The sequence below is a fragment of the Pungitius pungitius genome, chromosome 5, assembly GCF_949316345.1.
Source record: "Pungitius pungitius chromosome 5, fPunPun2.1, whole genome shotgun sequence".
NCBI classification, from domain to species: domain Eukaryota; kingdom Metazoa; phylum Chordata; class Actinopteri; order Perciformes; family Gasterosteidae; genus Pungitius; species Pungitius pungitius.
The window spans coordinates 8,125,199-8,152,509 of NC_084904.1; the positions used below are offsets into that span (position 1 = coordinate 8,125,199).

The 27,311-nt window shown below is 37.8% G+C and overlaps 36 non-coding genes across 36 annotated transcripts; all 36 read left to right on the forward strand.

Moving 5' to 3' along the window:
• Positions 1-423: 423 nt before the first annotated feature.
• On the forward strand, positions 424-506 carry trnal-aag (transfer RNA leucine (anticodon AAG)). Its single transcript has one exon. It is a non-coding gene; the product is annotated as a tRNA-Leu (tRNA).
• A 455-nt stretch (positions 507-961) lies between these two features.
• On the forward strand, positions 962-1,044 carry trnal-aag (transfer RNA leucine (anticodon AAG)). The gene has a single exon. It is a non-coding gene; the product is annotated as a tRNA-Leu (tRNA).
• Positions 1,045-1,502: 458 nt separating this feature from the next.
• On the forward strand, positions 1,503-1,585 carry trnal-aag (transfer RNA leucine (anticodon AAG)). The gene has a single exon. It is a non-coding gene; the product is annotated as a tRNA-Leu (tRNA).
• Positions 1,586-2,043: 458 nt separating this feature from the next.
• On the forward strand, positions 2,044-2,126 carry trnal-aag (transfer RNA leucine (anticodon AAG)). Its single transcript has one exon. It is a non-coding gene; the product is annotated as a tRNA-Leu (tRNA).
• Positions 2,127-2,581: 455 nt separating this feature from the next.
• trnal-aag (transfer RNA leucine (anticodon AAG)) lies at positions 2,582-2,664 on the forward strand. The gene has a single exon. It is a non-coding gene; the product is annotated as a tRNA-Leu (tRNA).
• A 991-nt stretch (positions 2,665-3,655) lies between these two features.
• trnal-aag (transfer RNA leucine (anticodon AAG)) lies at positions 3,656-3,738 on the forward strand. The gene has a single exon. It is a non-coding gene; the product is annotated as a tRNA-Leu (tRNA).
• A 993-nt stretch (positions 3,739-4,731) lies between these two features.
• Positions 4,732-4,814, forward strand: trnal-aag (transfer RNA leucine (anticodon AAG)). Its single transcript has one exon. It is a non-coding gene; the product is annotated as a tRNA-Leu (tRNA).
• A 455-nt stretch (positions 4,815-5,269) lies between these two features.
• Positions 5,270-5,352, forward strand: trnal-aag (transfer RNA leucine (anticodon AAG)). Its single transcript has one exon. It is a non-coding gene; the product is annotated as a tRNA-Leu (tRNA).
• Positions 5,353-5,805: 453 nt separating this feature from the next.
• On the forward strand, positions 5,806-5,888 carry trnal-aag (transfer RNA leucine (anticodon AAG)). The gene has a single exon. It is a non-coding gene; the product is annotated as a tRNA-Leu (tRNA).
• Positions 5,889-6,346: 458 nt separating this feature from the next.
• On the forward strand, positions 6,347-6,429 carry trnal-aag (transfer RNA leucine (anticodon AAG)). The gene has a single exon. It is a non-coding gene; the product is annotated as a tRNA-Leu (tRNA).
• Positions 6,430-7,422: 993 nt separating this feature from the next.
• Positions 7,423-7,505, forward strand: trnal-aag (transfer RNA leucine (anticodon AAG)). The gene has a single exon. It is a non-coding gene; the product is annotated as a tRNA-Leu (tRNA).
• Positions 7,506-9,034: 1,529 nt separating this feature from the next.
• On the forward strand, positions 9,035-9,117 carry trnal-aag (transfer RNA leucine (anticodon AAG)). The gene has a single exon. It is a non-coding gene; the product is annotated as a tRNA-Leu (tRNA).
• A 993-nt stretch (positions 9,118-10,110) lies between these two features.
• On the forward strand, positions 10,111-10,193 carry trnal-aag (transfer RNA leucine (anticodon AAG)). The gene has a single exon. It is a non-coding gene; the product is annotated as a tRNA-Leu (tRNA).
• A 455-nt stretch (positions 10,194-10,648) lies between these two features.
• Positions 10,649-10,731, forward strand: trnal-aag (transfer RNA leucine (anticodon AAG)). Its single transcript has one exon. It is a non-coding gene; the product is annotated as a tRNA-Leu (tRNA).
• A 453-nt stretch (positions 10,732-11,184) lies between these two features.
• On the forward strand, positions 11,185-11,267 carry trnal-aag (transfer RNA leucine (anticodon AAG)). The gene has a single exon. It is a non-coding gene; the product is annotated as a tRNA-Leu (tRNA).
• Positions 11,268-11,725: 458 nt separating this feature from the next.
• trnal-aag (transfer RNA leucine (anticodon AAG)) lies at positions 11,726-11,808 on the forward strand. The gene has a single exon. It is a non-coding gene; the product is annotated as a tRNA-Leu (tRNA).
• A 455-nt stretch (positions 11,809-12,263) lies between these two features.
• Positions 12,264-12,346, forward strand: trnal-aag (transfer RNA leucine (anticodon AAG)). Its single transcript has one exon. It is a non-coding gene; the product is annotated as a tRNA-Leu (tRNA).
• A 1,529-nt stretch (positions 12,347-13,875) lies between these two features.
• Positions 13,876-13,958, forward strand: trnal-aag (transfer RNA leucine (anticodon AAG)). Its single transcript has one exon. It is a non-coding gene; the product is annotated as a tRNA-Leu (tRNA).
• Positions 13,959-14,951: 993 nt separating this feature from the next.
• On the forward strand, positions 14,952-15,034 carry trnal-aag (transfer RNA leucine (anticodon AAG)). Its single transcript has one exon. It is a non-coding gene; the product is annotated as a tRNA-Leu (tRNA).
• Positions 15,035-15,489: 455 nt separating this feature from the next.
• On the forward strand, positions 15,490-15,572 carry trnal-aag (transfer RNA leucine (anticodon AAG)). The gene has a single exon. It is a non-coding gene; the product is annotated as a tRNA-Leu (tRNA).
• Positions 15,573-16,025: 453 nt separating this feature from the next.
• On the forward strand, positions 16,026-16,108 carry trnal-aag (transfer RNA leucine (anticodon AAG)). The gene has a single exon. It is a non-coding gene; the product is annotated as a tRNA-Leu (tRNA).
• Positions 16,109-16,566: 458 nt separating this feature from the next.
• trnal-aag (transfer RNA leucine (anticodon AAG)) lies at positions 16,567-16,649 on the forward strand. Its single transcript has one exon. It is a non-coding gene; the product is annotated as a tRNA-Leu (tRNA).
• Positions 16,650-17,642: 993 nt separating this feature from the next.
• trnal-aag (transfer RNA leucine (anticodon AAG)) lies at positions 17,643-17,725 on the forward strand. The gene has a single exon. It is a non-coding gene; the product is annotated as a tRNA-Leu (tRNA).
• Positions 17,726-19,254: 1,529 nt separating this feature from the next.
• trnal-aag (transfer RNA leucine (anticodon AAG)) lies at positions 19,255-19,337 on the forward strand. The gene has a single exon. It is a non-coding gene; the product is annotated as a tRNA-Leu (tRNA).
• Positions 19,338-20,330: 993 nt separating this feature from the next.
• Positions 20,331-20,413, forward strand: trnal-aag (transfer RNA leucine (anticodon AAG)). The gene has a single exon. It is a non-coding gene; the product is annotated as a tRNA-Leu (tRNA).
• A 455-nt stretch (positions 20,414-20,868) lies between these two features.
• Positions 20,869-20,951, forward strand: trnal-aag (transfer RNA leucine (anticodon AAG)). The gene has a single exon. It is a non-coding gene; the product is annotated as a tRNA-Leu (tRNA).
• Positions 20,952-21,404: 453 nt separating this feature from the next.
• Positions 21,405-21,487, forward strand: trnal-aag (transfer RNA leucine (anticodon AAG)). Its single transcript has one exon. It is a non-coding gene; the product is annotated as a tRNA-Leu (tRNA).
• A 458-nt stretch (positions 21,488-21,945) lies between these two features.
• Positions 21,946-22,028, forward strand: trnal-aag (transfer RNA leucine (anticodon AAG)). Its single transcript has one exon. It is a non-coding gene; the product is annotated as a tRNA-Leu (tRNA).
• A 993-nt stretch (positions 22,029-23,021) lies between these two features.
• trnal-aag (transfer RNA leucine (anticodon AAG)) lies at positions 23,022-23,104 on the forward strand. The gene has a single exon. It is a non-coding gene; the product is annotated as a tRNA-Leu (tRNA).
• A 458-nt stretch (positions 23,105-23,562) lies between these two features.
• On the forward strand, positions 23,563-23,645 carry trnal-aag (transfer RNA leucine (anticodon AAG)). Its single transcript has one exon. It is a non-coding gene; the product is annotated as a tRNA-Leu (tRNA).
• A 458-nt stretch (positions 23,646-24,103) lies between these two features.
• On the forward strand, positions 24,104-24,186 carry trnal-aag (transfer RNA leucine (anticodon AAG)). Its single transcript has one exon. It is a non-coding gene; the product is annotated as a tRNA-Leu (tRNA).
• Positions 24,187-24,641: 455 nt separating this feature from the next.
• On the forward strand, positions 24,642-24,724 carry trnal-aag (transfer RNA leucine (anticodon AAG)). The gene has a single exon. It is a non-coding gene; the product is annotated as a tRNA-Leu (tRNA).
• Positions 24,725-25,177: 453 nt separating this feature from the next.
• On the forward strand, positions 25,178-25,260 carry trnal-aag (transfer RNA leucine (anticodon AAG)). Its single transcript has one exon. It is a non-coding gene; the product is annotated as a tRNA-Leu (tRNA).
• A 455-nt stretch (positions 25,261-25,715) lies between these two features.
• Positions 25,716-25,798, forward strand: trnal-aag (transfer RNA leucine (anticodon AAG)). Its single transcript has one exon. It is a non-coding gene; the product is annotated as a tRNA-Leu (tRNA).
• A 453-nt stretch (positions 25,799-26,251) lies between these two features.
• trnal-aag (transfer RNA leucine (anticodon AAG)) lies at positions 26,252-26,334 on the forward strand. The gene has a single exon. It is a non-coding gene; the product is annotated as a tRNA-Leu (tRNA).
• A 455-nt stretch (positions 26,335-26,789) lies between these two features.
• On the forward strand, positions 26,790-26,872 carry trnal-aag (transfer RNA leucine (anticodon AAG)). Its single transcript has one exon. It is a non-coding gene; the product is annotated as a tRNA-Leu (tRNA).
• The last annotated feature ends 439 nt before the right edge of the window (positions 26,873-27,311 follow it).

A 27,311-nucleotide genomic window follows, 5' to 3' on the forward strand; every position in this document is an offset into this window, starting at 1 on the left:
TGAAAGGTATTTGGAAACGAAGATCAGAGATGGATTTTATGTTAAGTTACAGATGTTGTAATCACAAAGAAATTAATGCATTTAAATGCTCTCGACATACCATAAAATACAAACCACTTTTGACTTAATTTTTCAACTTTGGAAACGTATTGCTGCCAGAAGTGTTTAGGTTTTGTAAGTCCAAAACATGAGGTTGGAAGGTAAACCTTGAAAACAGGCCATAATGTAACAAAGTAATCTACCTTAAAAATGCACTTATGTCAATGCTACACACAGTGCCTCAAGAAATGACGCTCCAGCACGGCACTATATCACATCTGATATTTCATGCTGTGTTGTACAAAAGATGCGGAATTCAACAACATAGTCAATAAAGGACATCCTGGTATTTATTATAATTTCTATGCCTTACATCATTTTCAAGTCAGGATGGCCGAGTGGTCTAAGGCGCTGCGTTAAGGTCGCAGTCTCCCCTGGAGGCGTGGGTTCAAATCCCACTTCTGACAAATGGTCTCGCTTCTTCGTTGGATATGTTTGTTGAAAGGTATTTGGAAACGAAGATCAGAGATGGATTTTATGTTAAGTTACAGAAGTTGTAATCACAAAGAAATTAATGCATTTAAATGCTCTCGACATACCATAAAATACAAACCACTTTTGACTTAATTTTTCAACTTTGGAAACGTATTGCTGCCAGAAGTGTTTAGGTTTTGTAAGTCCAAAAAATGACGTTGGAAGGTAAACCTTGAAAAAAGGCCATAATGTAACAAAGTAATCTACCTTAAAAATGCACTTATGTCAATGCTACACACAGTGCCTCAAGAAATGACGCTCCAGCACGGCACTATATCACATCTGATATTTCATGCTGTGTTGTACAAAAGATAAGGAATTCAACAACATAGTCAATAAAGGACATCCTGGTATTTATTATAATTTCAATGCCTTACATCATTTTCAAGTCAGGATGGCCGAGTGGTCTAAGGCGCTGCGTTAAGGTCGCAGTCTTCCCTGGAGGCGTGGGTTCAAATCCCACTTCTGACAAATGGTCTCGCTTCTTCGTTGGATATGTTGTTTGTTGAAAGGTATTTGGAAACGAAGATCAGAGATGGATTTTATGTTAAGTTACAGAAGTTGTAATCACAAAGAAATTAATGCATTTAAATGCTCTCGACATACCATAAAATACAAACCACTTTTGACTTAATTTTTCAACTTTGGAAACGTATTGCTGCCAGAAGTGTTTAGGTTTTGTAAGTCCAAAAAATGACGTTGGAAGGTAAACCTTGAAAAAAGGCCATAATGTAACAAAGTAATCTACCTTAAAAATGCACTTATGTCAATGCTACACACAGTGCCTCAAGAAATGACGCTCCAGCACGGCACTATATCACATCTGATATTTCATGCTGTGTTGTACAAAAGATAAGGAATTCAACAACATAGTCAATAAAGGACATCCTGGTATTTATTATAATTTCAATGCCTTACATCATTTTCAAGTCAGGATGGCCGAGTGGTCTAAGGCGCTGCGTTAAGGTCGCAGTCTTCCCTGGAGGCGTGGGTTCAAATCCCACTTCTGACAAATGGTCTCGCTTCTTCGTTGGATATGTTGTTTGTTGAAAGGTATTTGGAAACGAAGATCAGAGATGGATTTTATGTTAAGTTACAGATGTTGTAATCACAAAGAAATTAATGCATTTAAATGCTCTCGACATACCATAAAATACAAACCACTTTTGACTTAATTTTTCAACTTTGGAAACGTATTGCTGCCAGAAGTGTTTAGGTTTTGTAAGTCCAAAACATGAGGTTGGAAGGTAAACCTTGAAAACAGGCCATAATGTAACAAAGTAATCTACCTTAAAAATGCACTTATGTCAATGCTACACACAGTGCCTCAAGAAATGACGCTCCAGCACGGCACTATATCACATCTGATAATTCATGCTGTGTTGTACAAAAGATGCGGAATTCAACAACATAGTCAATAAAGGACATCCTGGTATTTATTATAATTTCTATGCCTTACATCATTTTCAAGTCAGGATGGCCGAGTGGTCTAAGGCGCTGCGTTAAGGTCGCAGTCTCCCCTGGAGGCGTGGGTTCAAATCCCACTTCTGACAAATGGTCTCGCTTCTTCGTTGGATATGTTTGTTGAAAGGTATTTGGAAACGAAGATCAGAGATGGATTTTATGTTAAGTTACAGAAGTTGTAATCACAAAGAAATTAATGCATTTAAATGCTCTCGACATACCATAAAATACAAACCACTTTTGACTTAATTTTTCAACTTTGGAAACGTATTGCTGCCAGAAGTGTTTAGGTTTTGTAAGTCCAAAACATGAGGTTGGAAGGTAAACCTTGAAAACAGGCCATAATGTAACAAAGTAATCTACCTTAAAAATGCACTTATGTCAATGCTACACACAGTGCCTCAAGAAATGACGCTCCAGCACGGCACTATATCACATCTGATATTTCATGCTGTGTTGTACAAAAGATAAGGAATTCAACAACATAGTCAATAAATGACATCCTGGTATTTATTATAATTTCAATGCCGTACATGATTTTCAAGTCAGGATGGCCGAGTGGTCTAAGGCGCTGCGTTAAGGTCGCAGTCTCCCCTGGAGGCGTGGGTTCAAATCCCACTTCTGACAAATGGTCTCGCTTCTTCGTTGGATATGTTTGTTGAAAGGTATTTGGAAACGAAGATCAGAGATGGATTTTATGTTAAGTTACAGATGTTGTAATCACAAAGAAATTAATGCATTTAAATGCTCTCGACATACCATAAAATACAAACCACTTTTGACTTAATTTTTCAACTTTGGAAACGTATTGCTGCCAGAAGTGTTTAGGTTTTGTAAGTCCAAAACATGAGGTTGGAAGGTAAACCTTGAAAACAGGCCATAATGTAACAAAGTAATCTACCTTAAAAATGCACTTATGTCAATGCTACACACAGTGCCTCAAGAAATGACGCTCCAGCACGGCACTATATCACATCTGATAATTCATGCTGTGTTGTACAAAAGATAAGGAATTCACCAACATAGTCAATAAAGGACATCCTGGTATTTATTATAATTTCAATGCCTTACATCATTTTTAAGTCAGGATGGCCGAGTGGTCTAAGGCGCTGTGTTAAGGTCGCAGTCTCCCCTGGAGGCGTGGGTTCAAATCCGACTTCTGACAAATGGTCTCGCTTCTTCGTTGGATATGTTTGTTGAAAGGTATTTGGAAATGAAGATCAGAGATGGATTTTATGTTAAGTTACAGAAGTTGTAATCACAAAGAAATTAATGCATTTAAATGCTCTCGACATACCATAAAATACAAACCACTTTTGACTTAATTTTTCAACTTTGGAAACGTATTGCTGCCAGAAGTGTTTAGGTTTTGTAAGTCCAAAAAATGACGTTGGAAGGTAAACCTGGAAAAAAGGCCATAATGTAACAAAGTAATCTACCTTAAAAATGCACTTATGTCAATGCTACACACAGTGCCTCAAGAAATGACGCTCCAGCACGGCACTATATCACATCTGATATTTCATGCTGTGTTGTAGAAAAGATAAGGAATTCACCAACAGTCAATAAAGGACATCCTGGTATTTATTATAATTTCAATGCCTTACATCATTTTCAAGTGAGGATGGCCGAGTGGTCTAAGGCGCTGCGTTAAGGTCGCAGTCTCCCCTGGAGGCGTGGGTTCAAATCCCACTTCTGACAAATGGTCTCGCTTCTTCATTGGATATGTTTGTTGAAAGGTATTTGGAAACGAAGATCAGAGATGGATTTTATGTTAAGTTACAGATGTCGTAATCACAAAGAAATTAATGCATTTAAATGCTCTCGACATACCATAAAATACAAACCACTTTTGACTTAATTTTTCAACTTTGGAAACGTATTGCTGCCAGAAGTGTTTAGGTTTTGTAAGTCCAAAACATGAGGTTGGAAGGTAAACCTTGAAAACAGGCCATAATGTAACAAAGTAATCTACCTTAAAAATGCACTTATGTCAATGCTACACACAGTGCCTCAAGAAATGACGCTCCAGCACGGCACTATATCACATCTGATAATTCATGCTGTGTTGTACAAAAGATGCGGAATTCAACAACATAGTCAATAAAGAACATCCTGGTATTTATTATAATTTCAATGCCTTACATCATTTTCAAGTCAGGATGGCCGAGTGGTCTAAGGCGCTGCGTTAAGGTCGCAGTCTCCCCTGGAGGCGTGGGTTCAAATCCGACTTCTGACAAATGGTCTCGCTTCTTTGTTGGATATGTTTGTTGAAAGGTATTTGGAAACGAAGATCAGAGATGGATTTTATGTTAAGTTACAGAAGTTGTAATCACAAAGAAATTAATGCATTTAAATGCTCTCGACATACCATAAAATACAAACCACTTTTGACTTAATTTTTCAACTTTGGAAACGTATTGCTGCCAGAAGTGTTTAGGTTTTGTAAGTCCAAAAAATGACGTTGGAAGGTAAACCTGGAAAAAAGGCCATAATGTAACAAAGTAATCTACCTTAAAAATGCACTTATGTCAATGCTACACACAGTGCCTCAAGAAATGACGCTCCAGCACGGCACTATATTACATCTGATATTTCATGCTGTGTTGTACAAAAGATAAGGAATTCACCAACATAGTCAATAAAGGACATCCTGGTGTTTATTATAATTTTAATGCCTTACATCATTTTTAAGTCAGGATGGCCGAGTGGTCTAAGGCGCTGCGTTAAGGTCGCAGTCTCCCCTGGAGGCGTGGGTTCAAATCCCACTTCTGACAAATGGTCTCGCTTCTTCGTTGGATATGTTTGTTGAAAGGTATTTGGAAACGAAGATCAGAGATGGATTTTATGTTAAGTTACAGATGTTGTAATCACAAAGAAATTAATGCATTTAAATGCTCTCGACATACCATAAAATACAAACCACTTTTGACTTAATTTTTCAACTTTGGAAACGTATTGCTGCCAGAAGTGTTTAGGTTTTGTAAGTCCAAAACATGAGGTTGGAAGGTAAACCTTGAAAACAGGCCATAATGTAACAAAGTAATCTACCTTAAAAATGCACTTATGTCAATGCTACACACAGTGCCTCAAGAAATGACGCTCCAGCACGGCACTATATCACATCTGATAATTCATGCTGTGTTGTACAAAAGATGCGGAATTCAACAACATAGTCAATAAAGGACATCCTGGTATTTATTATAATTTCTATGCCTTACATCATTTTCAAGTCAGGATGGCCGAGTGGTCTAAGGCGCTGCGTTAAGGTCGCAGTCTCCCCTGGAGGCGTGGGTTCAAATCCCACTTCTGACAAATGGTCTCGCTTCTTCGTTGGATATGTTTGTTGAAAGGTATTTGGAAACGAAGATCAGAGATGGATTTTATGTTAAGTTACAGAAGTTGTAATCACAAAGAAATTAATGCATTTAAATGCTCTCGACATACCATAAAATACAAACCACTTTTGACTTAATTTTTCAACTTTGGAAACGTATTGCTGCCAGAAGTGTTTAGGTTTTGTAAGTCCAAAAAATGACGTTGGAAGGTAAACCTGGAAAAAAGGCCATAATGTAACAAAGTAATCTACCTTAAAAATGCACTTATGTCAATGCTACACACAGTGCCTCAAGAAATGACGCTCCAGCACGGCACTATATCACATCTGATATTTCATGCTGTGTTGTAGAAAAGATAAGGAATTCACCAACAGTCAATAAAGGACATCCTGGTATTTATTATAAATTCAATGCCTTACATCATTTTCAAGTGAGGATGGCCGAGTGGTCTAAGGCGCTGCGTTAAGGTCGCAGTCTCCCCTGGAGGCGTGGGTTCAAACCCCACTTCTGACAAATGGTCTCGCTTCTTCGTTGGATATGTTGTTTGTTGAAAGGTATTTGGAAACGAAGATCAGAGATGGATTTTATGTTAAGTTACAGATGTCGTAATCACAAAGAAATTAATGCATTTAAATGCTCTCGACATACCATAAAATACAAACCACTTTTGACTTAATTTTTCAACTTTGGAAACGTATTGCTGCCAGAAGTGTTTAGGTTTTGTAAGTCCAAAACATGAGGTTGGAAGGAAAACCTTGAAAACAGGCCATAATGTAACAAAGTAATCTACCTTAAAAATGCACTTATGTCAATGCTACACACAGTGCCTCAAGAAATGACGCTCCAGCACGGCACTATATCACATCTGATAATTCATGCTGTGTTGTACAAAAGATGCGGAATTCAACAACATAGTCAATAAAGGACATCCTGGTATTTATTATAATTTCTATGCCTTACATCATTTTCAAGTCAGGATGGCCGAGTGGTCTAAGGCGCTGCGTTAAGGTCGCAGTCTCCCCTGGAGGCGTGGGTTCAAATCCCACTTCTGACAAATGGTCTCGCTTCTTCGTTGGATATGTTTGTTGAAAGGTATTTGGAAACGAAGATCAGAGATGGATTTTATTTTAAGTTACAGAAGTTGTAATCACAAAGAAATTAATGCATTTAAATGCTCTCGACATACCATAAAATACAAACCACTTTTGACTTAATTTTTCAACTTTGGAAACGTATTGCTGCCAGAAGTGTTTAGGTTTTGTAAGTCCAAAAAATGACGTTGGAAGGTAAACCTTGAAAAAAGGCCATAATGTAACAAAGTAATCTACCTTAAAAATGCACTTATGTCAATGCTACACACAGTGCCTCAAGAAATGACGCTCCAGCACGGCACTATATCACATCTGATATTTCATGCTGTGTTGTACAAAAGATAAGGAATTCAACAACATAGTCAATAAAGGACATCCTGGTATTTATTATAATTTCAATGCCGTACATGATTTTCAAGTCAGGATGGCCGAGTGGTCTAAGGCGCTGCGTTAAGGTCGCAGTCTCCCCTGGAGGCGTGGGTTCAAATCCGACTTCTGACAAATGGTCTCGCTTCTTTGTTGGATATGTTTGTTGAAAGGTATTTGGAAACGAAGATCAGAGATGGATTTTATGTTAAGTTACAGATGTTGTAATCACAAAGAAATTAATGCATTTAAATGCTCTCGACATACCATAAAATACAAACCACTTTTGACTTAATTTTTCAACTTTGGAAACGTATTGCTGCCAGAAGTGTTTAGGTTTTGTAAGTCCAAAACATGAGGTTGGAAGGTAAACCTTGAAAACAGGCCATAATGTAACAAAGTAATCTACCTTAAAAATGCACTTATGTCAATGCTACACACAGTGCCTCAAGAAATGACGCTCCAGCACGGCACTATATCACATCTGATATTTCATGCTGTGTTGTACAAAAGATAAGGAATTCAACAACATAGTCAATAAAGGACATCCTGGTATTTATTATAATTTCAATGCCGTACATGATTTTCAAGTCAGGATGGCCGAGTGGTCTAAGGCGCTGCGTTAAGGTCGCAGTCTCCCCTGGAGGCGTGGGTTCAAATCCCACTTCTGACAAATGGTCTCGCTTCTTCGTTGGATATGTTTGTTGAAAGGTATTTGGAAACGAAGATCAGAGATGGATTTTATGTTAAGTTACAGATGTTGTAATCACAAAGAAATTAATGCATTTAAATGCTCTCGACATACCATAAAATACAAACCACTTTTGACTTAATTTTTCAACTTTGGAAACGTATTGCTGCCAGAAGTGTTTAGGTTTTGTAAGTCCAAAACATGAGGTTGGAAGGTAAACCTTGAAAACAGGCCATAATGTAACAAAGTAATCTACCTTAAAAATGCACTTATGTCAATGCTACACACAGTGCCTCAAGAAATGACGCTCCAGCACGGCACTATATCACATCTGATAATTCATGCTGTGTTGTACAAAAGATGCGGAATTCAACAACATAGTCAATAAAGAACATCCTGGTATTTATTATAATTTCTATGCCTTACATCATTTTCAAGTCAGGATGGCCGAGTGGTCTAAGGCGCTGCGTTAAGGTCGCAGTCTCCCCTGGAGGCGTGGGTTCAAATCCGACTTCTGACAAATGGTCTCGCTTCTTTGTTGGATATGTTTGTTGAAAGGTATTTGGAAACGAAGATCAGAGATGGATTTTATGTTAAGTTACAGAAGTTGTAATCACAAAGAAATTAATGCATTTAAATGCTCTCGACATACCATAAAATACAAACCACTTTTGACTTAATTTTTCAACTTTGGAAACGTATTGCTGCCAGAAGTGTTTAGGTTTTGTAAGTCCAAAAAATGACGTTGGAAGGTAAACCTGGAAAAAAGGCCATAATGTAACAAAGTAATCTACCTTAAAAATGCACTTATGTCAATGCTACACACAGTGCCTCAAGAAATGACGCTCCAGCACGGCACTATATTACATCTGATATTTCATGCTGTGTTGTACAAAAGATAAGGAATTCACCAACATAGTCAATAAAGGACATCCTGGTATTTATTATAATTTCAATGCCTTACATCATTTTTAAGTCAGGATGGCCGAGTGGTCTAAGGCGCTGTGTTAAGGTCGCAGTCTCCCCTGGAGGCGTGGGTTCAAATCCGACTTCTGACAAATGGTCTCGCTTCTTCGTTGGATATGTTTGTTGAAAGGTATTTGGAAATGAAGATCAGAGATGGATTTTATGTTAAGTTACAGAAGTTGTAATCACAAAGAAATTAATGCATTTAAATGCTCTCGACATACCATAAAATACAAACCACTTTTGACTTAATTTTTCAACTTTGGAAACGTATTGCTGCCAGAAGTGTTTAGGTTTTGTAAGTCCAAAAAATGACGTTGGAAGGTAAACCTGGAAAAAAGGCCATAATGTAACAAAGTAATCTACCTTAAAAATGCACTTATGTCAATGCTACACACAGTGCCTCAAGAAATGACGCTCCAGCACGGCACTATATCACATCTGATATTTCATGCTGTGTTGTAGAAAAGATAAGGAATTCACCAACAGTCAATAAAGGACATCCTGGTATTTATTATAATTTCAATGCCTTACATCATTTTCAAGTGAGGATGGCCGAGTGGTCTAAGGCGCTGCGTTAAGGTCGCAGTCTCCCCTGGAGGCGTGGGTTCAAATCCCACTTCTGACAAATGGTCTCGCTTCTTCATTGGATATGTTTGTTGAAAGGTATTTGGAAACGAAGATCAGAGATGGATTTTATGTTAAGTTACAGATGTCGTAATCACAAAGAAATTAATGCATTTAAATGCTCTCGACATACCATAAAATACAAACCACTTTTGACTTAATTTTTCAACTTTGGAAACGTATTGCTGCCAGAAGTGTTTAGGTTTTGTAAGTCCAAAACATGAGGTTGGAAGGTAAACCTTGAAAACAGGCCATAATGTAACAAAGTAATCTACCTTAAAAATGCACTTATGTCAATGCTACACACAGTGCCTCAAGAAATGACGCTCCAGCACGGCACTATATCACATCTGATAATTCATGCTGTGTTGTACAAAAGATGCGGAATTCAACAACATAGTCAATAAAGAACATCCTGGTATTTATTATAATTTCAATGCCTTACATCATTTTCAAGTCAGGATGGCCGAGTGGTCTAAGGCGCTGCGTTAAGGTCGCAGTCTCCCCTGGAGGCGTGGGTTCAAATCCGACTTCTGACAAATGGTCTCGCTTCTTTGTTGGATATGTTTGTTGAAAGGTATTTGGAAACGAAGATCAGAGATGGATTTTATGTTAAGTTACAGAAGTTGTAATCACAAAGAAATTAATGCATTTAAATGCTCTCGACATACCATAAAATACAAACCACTTTTGACTTAATTTTTCAACTTTGGAAACGTATTGCTGCCAGAAGTGTTTAGGTTTTGTAAGTCCAAAAAATGACGTTGGAAGGTAAACCTGGAAAAAAGGCCATAATGTAACAAAGTAATCTACCTTAAAAATGCACTTATGTCAATGCTACACACAGTGCCTCAAGAAATGACGCTCCAGCACGGCACTATATTACATCTGATATTTCATGCTGTGTTGTACAAAAGATAAGGAATTCACCAACATAGTCAATAAAGGACATCCTGGTATTTATTATAATTTCAATGCCTTACATCATTTTTAAGTCAGGATGGCCGAGTGGTCTAAGGCGCTGCGTTAAGGTCGCAGTCTCCCCTGGAGGCGTGGGTTCAAATCCCACTTCTGACAAATGGTCTCGCTTCTTCGTTGGATATGTTTGTTGAAAGGTATTTGGAAACGAAGATCAGAGATGGATTTTATGTTAAGTTACAGATGTTGTAATCACAAAGAAATTAATGCATTTAAATGCTCTCGACATACCATAAAATACAAACCACTTTTGACTTAATTTTTCAACTTTGGAAACGTATTGCTGCCAGAAGTGTTTAGGTTTTGTAAGTCCAAAACATGAGGTTGGAAGGTAAACCTTGAAAACAGGCCATAATGTAACAAAGTAATCTACCTTAAAAATGCACTTATGTCAATGCTACACACAGTGCCTCAAGAAATGACGCTCCAGCACGGCACTATATCACATCTGATAATTCATGCTGTGTTGTACAAAAGATGCGGAATTCAACAACATAGTCAATAAAGGACATCCTGGTATTTATTATAATTTCTATGCCTTACATCATTTTCAAGTCAGGATGGCCGAGTGGTCTAAGGCGCTGCGTTAAGGTCGCAGTCTCCCCTGGAGGCGTGGGTTCAAATCCCACTTCTGACAAATGGTCTCGCTTCTTCGTTGGATATGTTTGTTGAAAGGTATTTGGAAACGAAGATCAGAGATGGATTTTATGTTAAGTTACAGAAGTTGTAATCACAAAGAAATTAATGCATTTAAATGCTCTCGACATACCATAAAATACAAACCACTTTTGACTTAATTTTTCAACTTTGGAAACGTATTGCTGCCAGAAGTGTTTAGGTTTTGTAAGTCCAAAAAATGACGTTGGAAGGTAAACCTGGAAAAAAGGCCATAATGTAACAAAGTAATCTACCTTAAAAATGCACTTATGTCAATGCTACACACAGTGCCTCAAGAAATGACGCTCCAGCACGGCACTATATCACATCTGATATTTCATGCTGTGTTGTAGAAAAGATAAGGAATTCACCAACAGTCAATAAAGGACATCCTGGTATTTATTATAAATTCAATGCCTTACATCATTTTCAAGTGAGGATGGCCGAGTGGTCTAAGGCGCTGCGTTAAGGTCGCAGTCTCCCCTGGAGGCGTGGGTTCAAACCCCACTTCTGACAAATGGTCTCGCTTCTTCGTTGGATATGTTGTTTGTTGAAAGGTATTTGGAAACGAAGATCAGAGATGGATTTTATGTTAAGTTACAGATGTCGTAATCACAAAGAAATTAATGCATTTAAATGCTCTCGACATACCATAAAATACAAACCACTTTTGACTTAATTTTTCAACTTTGGAAACGTATTGCTGCCAGAAGTGTTTAGGTTTTGTAAGTCCAAAACATGAGGTTGGAAGGAAAACCTTGAAAACAGGCCATAATGTAACAAAGTAATCTACCTTAAAAATGCACTTATGTCAATGCTACACACAGTGCCTCAAGAAATGACGCTCCAGCACGGCACTATATCACATCTGATAATTCATGCTGTGTTGTACAAAAGATGCGGAATTCAACAACATAGTCAATAAAGGACATCCTGGTATTTATTATAATTTCTATGCCTTACATCATTTTCAAGTCAGGATGGCCGAGTGGTCTAAGGCGCTGCGTTAAGGTCGCAGTCTCCCCTGGAGGCGTGGGTTCAAATCCCACTTCTGACAAATGGTCTCGCTTCTTCGTTGGATATGTTTGTTGAAAGGTATTTGGAAATGAAGATCAGAGATGGATTTTATGTTAAGTTACAGAAGTTGTAATCACAAAGAAATTAATGCATTTAAATGCTCTCGACATACCATAAAATACAAACCACTTTTGACTTAATTTTTCAACTTTGGAAACGTATTGCTGCCAGAAGTGTTTAGGTTTTGTAAGTCCAAAAAATGACGTTGGAAGGTAAACCTTGAAAAAAGGCCATAATGTAACAAAGTAATCTACCTTAAAAATGCACTTATGTCAATGCTACACACAGTGCCTCAAGAAATGACGCTCCAGCACGGCACTATATCACATCTGATATTTCATGCTGTGTTGTACAAAAGATAAGGAATTCAACAACATAGTCAATAAAGGACATCCTGGTATTTATTATAATTTCAATGCCGTACATGATTTTCAAGTCAGGATGGCCGAGTGGTCTAAGGCGCTGCGTTAAGGTCGCAGTCTCCCCTGGAGGCGTGGGTTCAAATCCCACTTCTGACAAATGGTCTCGCTTCTTCGTTGGATATGTTTGTTGAAAGGTATTTGGAAACGAAGATCAGAGATGGATTTTATGTTAAGTTACAGATGTTGTAATCACAAAGAAATTAATGCATTTAAATGCTCTCGACATACCATAAAATACAAACCACTTTTGACTTAATTTTTCAACTTTGGAAACGTATTGCTGCCAGAAGTGTTTAGGTTTTGTAAGTCCAAAACATGAGGTTGGAAGGTAAACCTTGAAAACAGGCCATAATGTAACAAAGTAATCTACCTTAAAAATGCACTTATGTCAATGCTACACACAGTGCCTCAAGAAATGACGCTCCAGCACGGCACTATATCACATCTGATAATTCATGCTGTGTTGTACAAAAGATGCGGAATTCAACAACATAGTCAATAAAGAACATCCTGGTATTTATTATAATTTCTATGCCTTACATCATTTTCAAGTCAGGATGGCCGAGTGGTCTAAGGCGCTGCGTTAAGGTCGCAGTCTCCCCTGGAGGCGTGGGTTCAAATCCGACTTCTGACAAATGGTCTCGCTTCTTTGTTGGATATGTTTGTTGAAAGGTATTTGGAAACGAAGATCAGAGATGGATTTTATGTTAAGTTACAGAAGTTGTAATCACAAAGAAATTAATGCATTTAAATGCTCTCGACATACCATAAAATACAAACCACTTTTGACTTAATTTTTCAACTTTGGAAACGTATTGCTGCCAGAAGTGTTTAGGTTTTGTAAGTCCAAAAAATGACGTTGGAAGGTAAACCTGGAAAAAAGGCCATAATGTAACAAAGTAATCTACCTTAAAAATGCACTTATGTCAATGCTACACACAGTGCCTCAAGAAATGACGCTCCAGCACGGCACTATATTACATCTGATATTTCATGCTGTGTTGTACAAAAGATAAGGAATTCACCAACATAGTCAATAAAGGACATCCTGGTATTTATTATAATTTCAATGCCTTACATCATTTTTAAGTCAGGATGGCCGAGTGGTCTAAGGCGCTGTGTTAAGGTCGCAGTCTCCCCTGGAGGCGTGGGTTCAAATCCGACTTCTGACAAATGGTCTCGCTTCTTCGTTGGATATGTTTGTTGAAAGGTATTTGGAAATGAAGATCAGAGATGGATTTTATGTTAAGTTACAGAAGTTGTAATCACAAAGAAATTAATGCATTTAAATGCTCTCGACATACCATAAAATACAAACCACTTTTGACTTAATTTTTCAACTTTGGAAACGTATTGCTGCCAGAAGTGTTTAGGTTTTGTAAGTCCAAAAAATGACGTTGGAAGGTAAACCTGGAAAAAAGGCCATAATGTAACAAAGTAATCTACCTTAAAAATGCACTTATGTCAATGCTACACACAGTGCCTCAAGAAATGACGCTCCAGCACGGCACTATATCACATCTGATATTTCATGCTGTGTTGTAGAAAAGATAAGGAATTCACCAACAGTCAATAAAGGACATCCTGGTATTTATTATAATTTCAATGCCTTACATCATTTTCAAGTGAGGATGGCCGAGTGGTCTAAGGCGCTGCGTTAAGGTCGCAGTCTCCCCTGGAGGCGTGGGTTCAAATCCCACTTCTGACAAATGGTCTCGCTTCTTCATTGGATATGTTTGTTGAAAGGTATTTGGAAACGAAGATCAGAGATGGATTTTATGTTAAGTTACAGATGTCGTAATCACAAAGAAATTAATGCATTTAAATGCTCTCGACATACCATAAAATACAAACCACTTTTGACTTAATTTTTCAACTTTGGAAACGTATTGCTGCCAGAAGTGTTTAGGTTTTGTAAGTCCAAAACATGAGGTTGGAAGGTAAACCTTGAAAACAGGCCATAATGTAACAAAGTAATCTACCTTAAAAATGCACTTATGTCAATGCTACACACAGTGCCTCAAGAAATGACGCTCCAGCACGGCACTATATCACATCTGATAATTCATGCTGTGTTGTACAAAAGATGCGGAATTCAACAACATAGTCAATAAAGAACATCCTGGTATTTATTATAATTTCAATGCCTTACATCATTTTCAAGTCAGGATGGCCGAGTGGTCTAAGGCGCTGCGTTAAGGTCGCAGTCTCCCCTGGAGGCGTGGGTTCAAATCCGACTTCTGACAAATGGTCTCGCTTCTTTGTTGGATATGTTTGTTGAAAGGTATTTGGAAACGAAGATCAGAGATGGATTTTATGTTAAGTTACAGAAGTTGTAATCACAAAGAAATTAATGCATTTAAATGCTCTCGACATACCATAAAATACAAACCACTTTTGACTTAATTTTTCAACTTTGGAAACGTATTGCTGCCAGAAGTGTTTAGGTTTTGTAAGTCCAAAAAATGACGTTGGAAGGTAAACCTGGAAAAAAGGCCATAATGTAACAAAGTAATCTACCTTAAAAATGCACTTATGTCAATGCTACACACAGTGCCTCAAGAAATGACGCTCCAGCACGGCACTATATTACATCTGATATTTCATGCTGTGTTGTACAAAAGATAAGGAATTCACCAACATAGTCAATAAAGGACATCCTGGTATTTATTATAATTTCAATGCCTTACATCATTTTTAAGTCAGGATGGCCGAGTGGTCTAAGGCGCTGCGTTAAGGTCGCAGTCTCCCCTGGAGGCGTGGGTTCAAATCCCACTTCTGACAAATGGTCTCGCTTCTTCGTTGGATATGTTTGTTGAAAGGTATTTGGAAACGAAGATCAGAGATGGATTTTATGTTAAGTTACAGATGTTGTAATCACAAAGAAATTAATGCATTTAAATGCTCTCGACATACCATAAAATACAAACCACTTTTGACTTAATTTTTCAACTTTGGAAACGTATTGCTGCCAGAAGTGTTTAGGTTTTGTAAGTCCAAAACATGAGGTTGGAAGGTAAACCTTGAAAACAGGCCATAATGTAACAAAGTAATCTACCTTAAAAATGCACTTATGTCAATGCTACACACAGTGCCTCAAGAAATGACGCTCCAGCACGGCACTATATCACATCTGATAATTCATGCTGTGTTGTACAAAAGATGCGGAATTCAACAACATAGTCAATAAAGGACATCCTGGTATTTATTATAATTTCTATGCCTTACATCATTTTCAAGTCAGGATGGCCGAGTGGTCTAAGGCGCTGCGTTAAGGTCGCAGTCTCCCCTGGAGGCGTGGGTTCAAATCCCACTTCTGACAAATGGTCTCGCTTCTTCGTTGGATATGTTTGTTGAAAGGTATTTGGAAACGAAGATCAGAGATGGATTTTATGTTAAGTTACAGAAGTTGTAATCACAAAGAAATTAATGCATTTAAATGCTCTCGACATACCATAAAATACAAACCACTTTTGACTTAATTTTTCAACTTTGGAAACGTATTGCTGCCAGAAGTGTTTAGGTTTTGTAAGTCCAAAAAATGACGTTGGAAGGTAAACCTGGAAAAAAGGCCATAATGTAACAAAGTAATCTACCTTAAAAATGCACTTATGTCAATGCTACACACAGTGCCTCAAGAAATGACGCTCCAGCACGGCACTATATCACATCTGATATTTCATGCTGTGTTGTAGAAAAGATAAGGAATTCACCAACAGTCAATAAAGGACATCCTGGTATTTATTATAAATTCAATGCCTTACATCATTTTCAAGTGAGGATGGCCGAGTGGTCTAAGGCGCTGCGTTAAGGTCGCAGTCTCCCCTGGAGGCGTGGGTTCAAACCCCACTTCTGACAAATGGTCTCGCTTCTTCGTTGGATATGTTGTTTGTTGAAAGGTATTTGGAAACGAAGATCAGAGATGGATTTTATGTTAAGTTACAGATGTCGTAATCACAAAGAAATTAATGCATTTAAATGCTCTCGACATACCATAAAATACAAACCACTTTTGACTTAATTTTTCAACTTTGGAAACGTATTGCTGCCAGAAGTGTTTAGGTTTTGTAAGTCCAAAACATGAGGTTGGAAGGAAAACCTTGAAAACAGGCCATAATGTAACAAAGTAATCTACCTTAAAAATGCACTTATGTCAATGCTACACACAGTGCCTCAAGAAATGACGCTCCAGCACGGCACTATATCACATCTGATAATTCATGCTGTGTTGTACAAAAGATGCGGAATTCAACAACATAGTCAATAAAGGACATCCTGGTATTTATTATAATTTCTATGCCTTACATCATTTTCAAGTCAGGATGGCCGAGTGGTCTAAGGCGCTGCGTTAAGGTCGCAGTCTCCCCTGGAGGCGTGGGTTCAAATCCCACTTCTGACAAATGGTCTCGCTTCTTCGTTGGATATGTTTGTTGAAAGGTATTTGGAAACGAAGATCAGAGATGGATTTTATTTTAAGTTACAGAAGTTGTAATCACAAAGAAATTAATGCATTTAAATGCTCTCGACATACCATAAAATACAAACCACTTTTGACTTAATTTTTCAACTTTGGAAACGTATTGCTGCCAGAAGTGTTTAGGTTTTGTAAGTCCAAAAAATGACGTTGGAAGGTAAACCTTGAAAAAAGGCCATAATGTAACAAAGTAATCTACCTTAAAAATGCACTTATGTCAATGCTACACACAGTGCCTCAAGAAATGACGCTCCAGCACGGCACTATATCACATCTGATATTTCATGCTGTGTTGTACAAAAGATAAGGAATTCAACAACATAGTCAATAAAGGACATCCTGGTATTTATTATAATTTCAATGCCGTACATGATTTTCAAGTCAGGATGGCCGAGTGGTCTAAGGCGCTGCGTTAAGGTCGCAGTCTCCCCTGGAGGCGTGGGTTCAAATCCGACTTCTGACAAATGGTCTCGCTTCTTTGTTGGATATGTTTGTTGAAAGGTATTTGGAAACGAAGATCAGAGATGGATTTTATGTTAAGTTACAGATGTTGTAATCACAAAGAAATTAATGCATTTAAATGCTCTCGACATACCATAAAATACAAACCACTTTTGACTTAATTTTTCAACTTTGGAAACGTATTGCTGCCAGAAGTGTTTAGGTTTTGTAAGTCCAAAACATGAGGTTGGAAGGTAAACCTTGAAAACAGGCCATAATGTAACAAAGTAATCTACCTTAAAAATGCACTTATGTCAATGCTACACACAGTGCCTCAAGAAATGACGCTCCAGCACGGCACTATATCACATCTGATATTTCATGCTGTGTTGTACAAAAGATAAGGAATTCAACAACATAGTCAATAAAGGACATCCTGGTATTTATTATAATTTCAATGCCGTACATGATTTTCAAGTCAGGATGGCCGAGTGGTCTAAGGCGCTGCGTTAAGGTCGCAGTCTCCCCTGGAGGCGTGGGTTCAAATCCCACTTCTGACAAATGGTCTCGCTTCTTCGTTGGATATGTTTGTTGAAAGGTATTTGGAAACGAAGATCAGAGATGGATTTTATGTTAAGTTACAGATGTTGTAATCACAAAGAAATTAATGCATTTAAATGCTCTCGACATACCATAAAATACAAACCACTTTTGACTTAATTTTTCAACTTTGGAAACGTATTGCTGCCAGAAGTGTTTAGGTTTTGTAAGTCCAAAACATGAGGTTGGAAGGTAAACCTTGAAAACAGGCCATAATGTAACAAAGTAATCTACCTTAAAAATGCACTTATGTCAATGCTACACACAGTGCCTCAAGAAATGACGCTCCAGCACGGCACTATATCACATCTGATAATTCATGCTGTGTTGTACAAAAGATGCGGAATTCAACAACATAGTCAATAAAGAACATCCTGGTATTTATTATAATTTCTATGCCTTACATCATTTTCAAGTCAGGATGGCCGAGTGGTCTAAGGCGCTGCGTTAAGGTCGCAGTCTCCCCTGGAGGCGTGGGTTCAAATCCGACTTCTGACAAATGGTCTCGCTTCTTTGTTGGATATGTTTGTTGAAAGGTATTTGGAAACGAAGATCAGAGATGGATTTTATGTTAAGTTACAGAAGTTGTAATCACAAAGAAATTAATGCATTTAAATGCTCTCGACATACCATAAAATACAAACCACTTTTGACTTAATTTTTCAACTTTGGAAACGTATTGCTGCCAGAAGTGTTTAGGTTTTGTAAGTCCAAAAAATGACGTTGGAAGGTAAACCTGGAAAAAAGGCCATAATGTAACAAAGTAATCTACCTTAAAAATGCACTTATGTCAATGCTACACACAGTGCCTCAAGAAATGACGCTCCAGCACGGCACTATATTACATCTGATATTTCATGCTGTGTTGTACAAAAGATAAGGAATTCACCAACATAGTCAATAAAGGACATCCTGGTATTTATTATAATTTCAATGCCTTACATCATTTTTAAGTCAGGATGGCCGAGTGGTCTAAGGCGCTGTGTTAAGGTCGCAGTCTCCCCTGGAGGCGTGGGTTCAAATCCGACTTCTGACAAATGGTCTCGCTTCTTCGTTGGATATGTTTGTTGAAAGGTATTTGGAAATGAAGATCAGAGATGGATTTTATGTTAAGTTACAGAAGTTGTAATCACAAAGAAATTAATGCATTTAAATGCTCTCGACATACCATAAAATACAAACCACTTTTGACTTAATTTTTCAACTTTGGAAACGTATTGCTGCCAGAAGTGTTTAGGTTTTGTAAGTCCAAAAAATGACGTTGGAAGGTAAACCTGGAAAAAAGGCCATAATGTAACAAAGTAATCTACCTTAAAAATGCACTTATGTCAATGCTACACACAGTGCCTCAAGAAATGACGCTCCAGCACGGCACTATATCACATCTGATATTTCATGCTGTGTTGTAGAAAAGATAAGGAATTCACCAACAGTCAATAAAGGACATCCTGGTATTTATTATAATTTCAATGCCTTACATCATTTTCAAGTGAGGATGGCCGAGTGGTCTAAGGCGCTGCGTTAAGGTCGCAGTCTCCCCTGGAGGCGTGGGTTCAAATCCCACTTCTGACAAATGGTCTCGCTTCTTCATTGGATATGTTTGTTGAAAGGTATTTGGAAACGAAGATCAGAGATGGATTTTATGTTAAGTTACAGATGTCGTAATCACAAAGAAATTAATGCATTTAAATGCTCTCGACATACCATAAAATACAAACCACTTTTGACTTAATTTTTCAACTTTGGAAACGTATTGCTGCCAGAAGTGTTTAGGTTTTGTAAGTCCAAAACATGAGGTTGGAAGGTAAACCTTGAAAACAGGCCATAATGTAACAAAGTAATCTACCTTAAAAATGCACTTATGTCAATGCTACACACAGTGCCTCAAGAAATGACGCTCCAGCACGGCACTATATCACATCTGATAATTCATGCTGTGTTGTACAAAAGATGCGGAATTCAACAACATAGTCAATAAAGAACATCCTGGTATTTATTATAATTTCAATGCCTTACATCATTTTCAAGTCAGGATGGCCGAGTGGTCTAAGGCGCTGCGTTAAGGTCGCAGTCTCCCCTGGAGGCGTGGGTTCAAATCCGACTTCTGACAAATGGTCTCGCTTCTTTGTTGGATATGTTTGTTGAAAGGTATTTGGAAACGAAGATCAGAGATGGATTTTATGTTAAGTTACAGAAGTTGTAATCACAAAGAAATTAATGCATTTAAATGCTCTCGACATACCATAAAATACAAACCACTTTTGACTTAATTTTTCAACTTTGGAAACGTATTGCTGCCAGAAGTGTTTAGGTTTTGTAAGTCCAAAAAATGACGTTGGAAGGTAAACCTGGAAAAAAGGCCATAATGTAACAAAGTAATCTACCTTAAAAATGCACTTATGTCAATGCTACACACAGTGCCTCAAGAAATGACGCTCCAGCACGGCACTATATTACATCTGATATTTCATGCTGTGTTGTACAAAAGATAAGGAATTCACCAACATAGTCAATAAAGGACATCCTGGTATTTATTATAATTTCAATGCCTTACATCATTTTTAAGTCAGGATGGCCGAGTGGTCTAAGGCGCTGCGTTAAGGTCGCAGTCTCCCCTGGAGGCGTGGGTTCAAATCCCACTTCTGACAAATGGTCTCGCTTCTTCGTTGGATATGTTTGTTGAAAGGTATTTGGAAACGAAGATCAGAGATGGATTTTATGTTAAGTTACAGATGTTGTAATCACAAAGAAATTAATGCATTTAAATGCTCTCGACATACCATAAAATACAAACCACTTTTGACTTAATTTTTCAACTTTGGAAACGTATTGCTGCCAGAAGTGTTTAGGTTTTGTAAGTCCAAAACATGAGGTTGGAAGGTAAACCTTGAAAACAGGCCATAATGTAACAAAGTAATCTACCTTAAAAATGCACTTATGTCAATGCTACACACAGTGCCTCAAGAAATGACGCTCCAGCACGGCACTATATCACATCTGATAATTCATGCTGTGTTGTACAAAAGATGCGGAATTCAACAACATAGTCAATAAAGGACATCCTGGTATTTATTATAATTTCTATGCCTTACATCATTTTCAAGTCAGGATGGCCGAGTGGTCTAAGGCGCTGCGTTAAGGTCGCAGTCTCCCCTGGAGGCGTGGGTTCAAATCCCACTTCTGACAAATGGTCTCGCTTCTTCGTTGGATATGTTTGTTGAAAGGTATTTGGAAACGAAGATCAGAGATGGATTTTATGTTAAGTTACAGAAGTTGTAATCACAAAGAAATTAATGCATTTAAATGCTCTCGACATACCATAAAATACAAACCACTTTTGACTTAATTTTTCAACTTTGGAAACGTATTGCTGCCAGAAGTGTTTAGGTTTTGTAAGTCCAAAAAATGACGTTGGAAGGTAAACCTGGAAAAAAGGCCATAATGTAACAAAGTAATCTACCTTAAAAATGCACTTATGTCAATGCTACACACAGTGCCTCAAGAAATGACGCTCCAGCACGGCACTATATCACATCTGATATTTCATGCTGTGTTGTAGAAAAGATAAGGAATTCACCAACAGTCAATAAAGGACATCCTGGTATTTATTATAAATTCAATGCCTTACATCATTTTCAAGTGAGGATGGCCGAGTGGTCTAAGGCGCTGCGTTAAGGTCGCAGTCTCCCCTGGAGGCGTGGGTTCAAACCCCACTTCTGACAAATGGTCTCGCTTCTTCGTTGGATATGTTGTTTGTTGAAAGGTATTTGGAAACGAAGATCAGAGATGGATTTTATGTTAAGTTACAGATGTCGTAATCACAAAGAAATTAATGCATTTAAATGCTCTCGACATACCATAAAATACAAACCACTTTTGACTTAATTTTTCAACTTTGGAAACGTATTGCTGCCAGAAGTGTTTAGGTTTTGTAAGTCCAAAACATGAGGTTGGAAGGAAAACCTTGAAAACAGGCCATAATGTAACAAAGTAATCTACCTTAAAAATGCACTTATGTCAATGCTACACACAGTGCCTCAAGAAATGACGCTCCAGCACGGCACTATATCACATCTGATAATTCATGCTGTGTTGTACAAAAGATGCGGAATTCAACAACATAGTCAATAAAGGACATCCTGGTATTTATTATAATTTCTATGCCTTACATCATTTTCAAGTCAGGATGGCCGAGTGGTCTAAGGCGCTGCGTTAAGGTCGCAGTCTCCCCTGGAGGCGTGGGTTCAAATCCCACTTCTGACAAATGGTCTCGCTTCTTCGTTGGATATGTTTGTTGAAAGGTATTTGGAAACGAAGATCAGAGATGGATTTTATTTTAAGTTACAGAAGTTGTAATCACAAAGAAATTAATGCATTTAAATGCTCTCGACATACCATAAAATACAAACCACTTTTGACTTAATTTTTCAACTTTGGAAACGTATTGCTGCCAGAAGTGTTTAGGTTTTGTAAGTCCAAAAAATGACGTTGGAAGGTAAACCTTGAAAAAAGGCCATAATGTAACAAAGTAATCTACCTTAAAAATGCACTTATGTCAATGCTACACACAGTGCCTCAAGAAATGACGCTCCAGCACGGCACTATATCACATCTGATATTTCATGCTGTGTTGTACAAAAGATAAGGAATTCAACAACATAGTCAATAAAGGACATCCTGGTATTTATTATAATTTCAATGCCGTACATGATTTTCAAGTCAGGATGGCCGAGTGGTCTAAGGCGCTGCGTTAAGGTCGCAGTCTCCCCTGGAGGCGTGGGTTCAAATCCGACTTCTGACAAATGGTCTCGCTTCTTTGTTGGATATGTTTGTTGAAAGGTATTTGGAAACGAAGATCAGAGATGGATTTTATGTTAAGTTACAGATGTTGTAATCACAAAGAAATTAATGCATTTAAATGCTCTCGACATACCATAAAATACAAACCACTTTTGACTTAATTTTTCAACTTTGGAAACGTATTGCTGCCAGAAGTGTTTAGGTTTTGTAAGTCCAAAACATGAGGTTGGAAGGTAAACCTTGAAAACAGGCCATAATGTAACAAAGTAATCTACCTTAAAAATGCACTTATGTCAATGCTACACACAGTGCCTCAAGAAATGACGCTCCAGCACGGCACTATATCACATCTGATATTTCATGCTGTGTTGTACAAAAGATAAGGAATTCACCAACATAGTCAATAAAGGACATCCTGGTATTTATTATAATTTCAATGCCTTACATCATTTTTAAGTCAGGATGGCCGAGTGGTCTAAGGCGCTGCGTTAAGGTCGCAGTCTCCCCTGGAGGCGTGGGTTCAAATCCCACTTCTGACAAATGGTCTCGCTTCTTCGTTGGATATGTTGTTTGTTGAAAGGTATTTGGAAACGAAGATCAGAGATGGATTTTATGTTAAGTTACAGATGTTGTAATCACAAAGAAATTAATGCATTTAAATGCTCTCGACATACCATAAAATACAAACCACTTTTGACTTAATTTTTCAACTTTGGAAACGTATTGCTGCCAGAAGTGTTTAGGTTTTGTAAGTCCAAAACATGAGGTTGGAAGGTAAACCTTGAAAACAGGCCATAATGTAACAAAGTAATCTACCTTAAAAATGCACTTATGTCAATGCTACACACAGTGCCTCAAGAAATGACGCTCCAGCACGGCACTATATCACATCTGATATTTCATGCTGTGTTGTACAAAAGATAAGGAATTCACCAACATAGTCAATAAAGGACATCCTGGTATTTATTATAATTTCAATGCCTTACATCATTTTTAAGTCAGGATGGCCGAGTGGTCTAAGGCGCTGCGTTAAGGTCGCAGTCTCCCCTGGAGGCGTGGGTTCAAATCCCACTTCTGACAAATGGTCTCGCTTCTTCGTTGGATATGTTGTTTGTTGAAAGGTATTTGGAAACGAAGATCAGAGATGGATTTTATGTTAAGTTACAGATGTTGTAATCACAAAGAAATTAATGCATTTAAATGCTCTCGACATACCATAAAATACAAACCACTTTTGACTTAATTTTTCAACTTTGGAAACGTATTGCTGCCAGAAGTGTTTAGGTTTTGTAAGTCCAAAACATGAGGTTGGAAGGTAAACCTTGAAAACAGGCCATAATGTAACAAAGTAATCTACCTTAAAAATGCACTTATGTCAATGCTACACACAGTGCCTCAAGAAATGACGCTCCAGCACGGCACTATATCACATCTGATATTTCATGCTGTGTTGTACAAAAGATAAGGAATTCACCAACATAGTCAATAAAGGACATCCTGGTATTTATTATAATTTCAATGCCTTACATTGATTTTAAGTCAGGATGGCCGAGTGGTCTAAGGCGCTGCGTTAAGGTCGCAGTCTCCCCTGGAGGCGTGGGTTCAAATCCCACTTCTGACAAATGGTCTCGCTTCTTTGTTGGATATGTTTGTTGAAAGGTATTTGGAAACGAAGATCAGAGATGGATTTTATGTTAAGTTACAGAAGTTGTAATCACAAAGAAATTAATGCATTTAAATGCTCTCGACATACCATAAAATACAAACCACTTTTGACTTAATTTTTCAACTTTGGAAACGTATTGCTGCCAGAAGTGTTAAGGTTTTGTAAGTCCAAAACATGAGGTTGGAAGGTAAACCTTGAAAACAGGCCATAATGTAACAAAGTAATCTACCTTAAAAATGCACTTATGTCAATGCTACACACAGTGCCTCAAGAAATGACGCTCCAGCACGGCACTATATCACATCTGATATTTCATGCTGTGTTGTACAAAAGATGCGGAATTCAACAACATAGTCAATAAAGGATATCCTGGTATTTATTATAATTTCTATGCCTTACATCATTTTCAAGTCAGGATGGCCGAGTGGTCTAAGGCGCTGCGTTAAGGTCGCAGTCTCCCCTGGAGGCGTGGGTTCAAATCCCACTTCTGACAAATGGTCTCGCTTCTTCGTTGGATATGTTTGTTGAAAGGTATTTGGAAACGAAGATCAGAGATGGATTTTATGTTAAGTTACAGAAGTTGTAATCACAAAGAAATTAATGCATTTAAATGCTCTCGACATACCATAAAATACAAACCACTTTTGACTTAATTTTTCAACTTTGGAAACGTATTGCTGCCAGAAGTGTTTAGGTTTTGTAAGTCCAAAAAATGACGTTGGAAGGTAAACCTTGAAAAAAGGCCATAATGTAACAAAGTAATCTACCTTAAAAATGCACTTATGTCAATGCTACACACAGTGCCTCAAGAAATGACGCTCCAGCACGGCACTATATCACATCTGATATTTCATGCTGTGTTGTACAAAAGATAAGGAATTCACCAACAGTCAATAAAGGACATCCTGGTATTTATTATAATTTCAATGCCTTACATCATTTTCAAGTGAGGATGGCCGAGTGGTCTAAGGCGCTGCGTTAAGGTCGCAGTCTCCCCTGGAGGCGTGGGTTCAAATCCCACTTCTGACAAATGGTCTCGCTTCTTCATTGGATATGTTTGTTGAAAGGTATTTGGAAACGAAGATCAGAGATGGATTTTATGTTAAGTTACAGATGTCGTAATCACAAAGAAATTAATGCATTTAAATGCTCTCGACATACCATAAAATACAAACCACTTTTGACTTAATTTTTCAACTTTGGAAACGTATTGCTGCCAGAAGTGTTTAGGTTTTGTAAGTCCAAAACATGAGGTTGGAAGGTAAACCTTGAAAACAGGCCATAATGTAACAAAGTAATCTACCTTAAAAATGCACTTATGTCAATGCTACACACAGTGCCTCAAGAAATGACGCTCCAGCACGGCACTATATCACATCTGATAATTCATGCTGTGTTGTACAAAAGATGCGGAATTCAACAACATAGTCAATAAAGGACATCCTGGTATTTATTATAATTTCTATGCCTTACATCATTTTCAAGTCAGGATGGCTGAGTGGTCTAAGGCGCTGCGTTAAGGTCGCAGTCTCCCCTGGAGGCGTGGGTTCAAATCCCACTTCTGACAAATGGTCTCGCTTCTTCGTTGGATATGTTTGTTGAAAGGTATTTGGAAACGAAGATCAGAGATGGATTTTATGTTAAGTTACAGAAGTTGTAATCACAAAGAAATTAATGCATTTAAATGCTCTCGACATACCATAAAATACAAACCACTTTTGACTTAATTTTTCAACTTTGGAAACGTATTGCTGCCAGAAGTGTTTAGGTTTTGTAAGTCCAAAAAATGACGTTGGAAGGTAAACCTTGAAAAAAGGCCATAATGTAACAAAGTAATCTACCTTAAAAATGCACTTATGTCAATGCTACACACAGTGCCTCAAGAAATGACGCTCCAGCACGGCACTATATCACATCTGATATTTCATGCTGTGTTGTAGAAAAGATAAGGAATTCACCAACAGTCAATAAAGGACATCCTGGTATTTATTATAATTTCAATGCCTTACATCATTTTCAAGTGAGGATGGCCGAGTGGTCTAAGGCGCTGCGTTAAGGTCGCAGTCTCCCCTGGAGGCGTGGGTTCAAATCCCACTTCTGACAAATGGTCTCGCTTCTTCATTGGATATGTTTGTTGAAAGGTATTTGGAAACGAAGATCAGAGATGGATTTTATGTTAAGTTACAGATGTCGTAATCACAAAGAAATTAATGCATTTAAATGCTCTCGACATACCATAAAATACAAACCACTTTTGACTTAATTTTTCAACTTTGGAAACGTATTGCTGCCAGAAGTGTTTAGGTTTTGTAAGTCCAAAACATGAGGTTGGAAGGAAAACCTTGAAAACAGGCCATAATGTAACAAAGTAATCTACCTTAAAAATGCACTTATGTCAATGCTACACACAGTGCCTCAAGAAATGACGCTCCAGCACGGCACTATATCACATCTGATAATTCATGCTGTGTTGTACAAAAGATGCGGAATTCAACAACATAGTCAATAAAGGACATCCTGGTATTTATTATAATTTCTATGCCTTACATCATTTTCAAGTCAGGATGGCCGAGGGGTCTAAGGCGCTGCGTTAAGGTCGCAGTCTCCCCTGGAGGCGTGGGTTCAAATCCCACTTCTGACAAATGGTCTCGCTTCTTCGTTGGATATGTTTGTTGAAAGGTATTTGGAAACGAAGATCAGAGATGGATTTTATGTTAAGTTACAGAAGTTGTAATCACAAAGAAATTAATGCATTTAAATGCTCTCGACATACCATAAAATACAAACCACTTTTGACTTAATTTTTCAACTTTGGAAACGTATTGCTGCCAGAAGTGTTTAGGTTTTGTAAGTCCAAAAAATGACGTTGGAAGGTAAACCTTGAAAAAAGGCCATAATGTAACAAAGTAATCTACCTTAAAAATGCACTTATGTCAATACTAAACACAGTGCCTCAAGAAATGACGCTCCAGCACGGCACTATATCACATCTGATATTTCATGCTGTGTTGTACAAAAGATAAGGAATTCAACAACATAGTCAATAAAGGACATCCTGGTATTTATTATAATTTCAATGC